Raw genomic sequence first — 3,988 nt, 5'->3', positions numbered from 1 at the left:
ATCCACCTAACTGAAGATCTTCCTCTCTTTTGCCATCGCTCCACGTTCCCAAGCATTATGCCTGTCCTTCCAAGGAATAGCCTCTCCTAGCAACATGCCTGAGAGGTAATGAGGTGAAGCTTTATCGTTTTTGTCTCCAAGGAGCACCTTTATCAAGATATACCTGTTTGATCTTTTGGCAGTTCATAGGATATTCAGTATTCAGTACTTTTCTCCAACACCACAGTATAAAGGCATCAATACACATACAGAAGCAGAAGATATGCATTCTGGACTTCTGAGGAGTACTGACCAATATAGGACTGATTCCAAGAGGTCTACTTAAACCCACGGTCGGAGCGTGGATTCTGACTCATAGTGACCCCGTGAGACATAGTACTTCTGCCCATGGGGTTTCCAGTGCTGTAAATCCTTGAAGAAGCAGACTGCTGCCTCATCTTTCCCCAGGAAAAGCTGGTAGGTTCAGACTGCCAACCTCTCAGCTAGCAGCCCACTGCTTAGCTTAGCCCTCTTTACCAGAGCTCCTTGGAGAACTGCTTACTGACATAAAACCACCAAACTCACATTTCCTCATGGACAGTCCATCTTGGCTTTTTTATCAAAAGCTTACCCTAGCAGAAATGTTTACTTTTGTAGGTAGAGGAGGAAGCCAAAACCCAGAGTTTAGGTGTTGTCATTGTTGGATGCTGTTGAGCGGATTGTGACTCATAGCAGCCCTGTGTACAATAGATAGAAATTTTGCCAGGCCCTGTGCCATCGTCACAATCTTTCTTGCGTTCAAGCCCATTCTTACAAGTCGTGGTGTCAATGCATAGCATTAAGAATTTCTCTCTACTTTGCTAAGCCTCTTCTCCAAGGATGATGTCCTTCTCCAGGGACTTGGCCCCTTCTGATGCTCAAAGTATGTGAGATGAAGTCTCAATATCTTTGTCTCTAAAGAATACTGTCTGTACTTTCCCCCCGGACAAACATATTCATTCTTTTTGCAGCTCATGGTATAAACAATACTCCTCACCAACATCACAATTCAAAGAAATCAGTTCTTCTCCACATTTTCTTATTCATTGTCCAGCTTTAATGTGCATATGAAGCTATTGAAGATGCCATGACTTACGTCAGATGCCATTTAGTCTTTAAAGGTACATCCTTGCTCTTTATCAGTTTAAAGAGGGTTTGACAGCAAATTTGTCCAATGCAATATGCCTTCTGATCTCTTAATTGCTACTTCCATGGGTATTGATTGTGGACCCAAGATATATTAAATCATTGGGAATGTCAATCATTTCTCCATCTATTATGATGTTACTTGTTGCAGTGGTGAGAATTTTTGTTTTCTTAATGTTAGCGTGTAATTAGTATTGCAGGCTGTAGTCTTTGAGCTTCTTCAATAAATGGTTCAAGTCCTTTTCACTTTCCAAAACAAGATTATATCACCTGCACAATGCAGGTTATTAATGAGTCTAGTTGCTTTGGGTGTATTTTTTTTTATTTTTATTGTATTATTTTTACGTGCACCGTCAAATCAGATCTGACTGGTACAGAAGGAGATTGCCCCCTCCTTCTCTAGCAGAGCATCTGGTGGATTTGAATCGGATACCTCTGGGATTGCAGTGCAGCATCTTGCCACTAGGCCACCAGAGCTCCACCTTTTTTTTTTAATTTATGAAAGAATAGGTCCCTGTCACTCTGAGAAACAACACTCTCTGCCCCCATCCAGGAAACAGCTTCCCTGAGTCTAATTCAGGTAATATCCAAAGTGACAGGAAAACTCAGTTCTGGCTTAGACAGAAGGAGAAGTTCAAGTACAAGTGGGGATAGAGGAGCCTTATTAAAGGAACCCAGTGCTCTAGATGGGATAACCTACAGCCTCTGGCAAGATCACTGACTCCTAAAGAGCTGGGCTGAGAGTGAAAGAAGCAGGTGAAATCTCTAGTATTTAAAATTTAAGAGGCACCCACTCAGAGCAAAGTATAAGGGCAGCCAATTAGAGCAAATGTCTCCTTAACTTTGGGCCCTAAATGCCTTGCTTGCCTCACCTTAGTCCCAGCCCAGATGTGAAATGTTCCTGGGTTCAGAGAACAGACGTTGAATACAGCATGCCTGTAGCCTAGGACTTCAAAATCCAAACTTGAAGCCTGGAGCTCAAGAACCCAGCTCCCTGTCCCGCTCTCTGTGCTTTCTCTCATCATATCTCTCATCATATCTCATTCTCACTGATAACAGCTATAAAGACACTGGTAAACATATGTATTATCTCATTTAAGGCTCAACCCTGTAAGGTAGATACTGTTATTTCCCCCATTTCACAGATGAGGAAAACAATGCTCTCAGATGTTTAGAGACTTAATTCCATACAACTAGTGTCAGAGTTAGAATTAAACTTGGAATTCAGAGACTGGCACCACCATTCTTAACATCACTTTTTAAAGCTGAGATGTTATAGATCATTCACTCCAGCTCCTACATCTTTAGTGATAAAAGTTCTCTCTCCTGACCTCCATGTCAGCATATCCAAGTGCCAATTGGGTACTGTCACAAAAATAATCCAAAGTGTCTCAAATCCAATATGACTTGAATAAAACTCATCTTTCCACCAGTGCATCCTCCAACCCCAAGCCACACCTCTTTTGCATTCCAGATCTCAGCAAATACAAGTCACTATCCCTTGACCACCCAGACCAGAAACATGAGCTTCATCTTGGGATTCTCAGTGATCCTTCACACCCAATCTCCAAGCAGTTGTCAAGGCCGCTCAATCCCATAACAATGCCAGATCCATCCCTCCATCAATTCTCAAAGCCTCAATGGAGCCTGTATAGATCACTGGGCAAATCTTTGGGCAAGACAGAGCATAAGAAAATCACCACATGATGGAGAATTGGACACACAAACAAAGAGAAACTATGAGTAAGGGAAGTAGACAGGGCTGTGGAACCGTGGAGGAAAGAGTGACACTTGGAGTTCCCCACCCTGCAGTGGCTGTCATACACACAGACTCTGCTCCAGGACCATCTCCTCTGAGCAGAGACCAGGCCTAGCACAAGACAATGCAGCCACAAGACAACGCGACCGTAATGAAAAAGTCACCACAAAAGGCAACTCTAGCAAATTGGTACTCCAGCGCCGAGAGCTAAGTGAACTTGGGTCCGTGACTCATTTTTACTTCAGTTCTTTCTTTACAAAGTGGGGTATTAATGTTTCCTCTCAGTATTATTTGATTCAGCTTCAATTGTGAAGGTATCTGGCCCAGTGCTGGCACTAGAAAAGTGTTGCTGTTGATTCTATTCCACCTCGCTGTGATTCTCATGTGTACAGAGAAGGACTGCTTCATAGGGTTTCCAGGCTGTGATATTTCAGAAGCGGATCACCAGGCCTTACTTCCAATGTGCTTCTCCGGGGAATTTGACCCACCAGGCTTAGTAGACTAAGTTAGAAGTCTAGCACTTAACAATTTATACCTCCCAAGGACTCCAAATTTGGTATTAGGGGCTGTTTTTTCTATGGCACAATTACTATTTCCAGTATTAAACTGGGAGGAAAAGGAGAGAATGTGGGCCAGAAAAGTGATATCCCAGGCTTCTTCTGTCCTTAGACACAAGAAGCATAATCCTGCAGCCAGCCTCAGCTGCACAGTCAGAGCTGAAGAGGTCCTACCCGCATTCTTGCCTTTAGAGCTGAGGCCCCTCTGAAACCTCCATCACAGTCTGTGTCTCATTCCTCCAGGGAATGAATGGAGTGGGAGGGACGGGGCTTGTTATCTCCCATGGCAGACTGTAGTTGCCTTGCACATTCACTTTTCTAGTCCATGTGTAGAACCTGGGACATAATATATGTTCAATAAAAAACATTGACCATGTAGTTGACTCTGGTGATCTGGGAAGGGTGGGGGCAGAGAGCTGGGCCAAAGGGGTGAGAACCCAAACGTTTCCAGTTCTCTGTGCCTGCTTGGCCCCCTCCATTGGGCCTGCTTCCCGGAGTTGAGCAGGCC

This window comes from Elephantulus edwardii, unplaced genomic scaffold, assembly GCF_000299155.1.
Source record: "Elephantulus edwardii isolate Elephantulus edwardi_28Jun2011 unplaced genomic scaffold, EleEdw1.0 scaffold00005, whole genome shotgun sequence".
Classification (NCBI taxonomy): domain Eukaryota; kingdom Metazoa; phylum Chordata; class Mammalia; order Macroscelidea; family Macroscelididae; genus Elephantulus; species Elephantulus edwardii.
The sequence above is the reverse complement of the archived record's forward strand: the minus strand, read 5'-3'. Positions refer to the sequence as shown.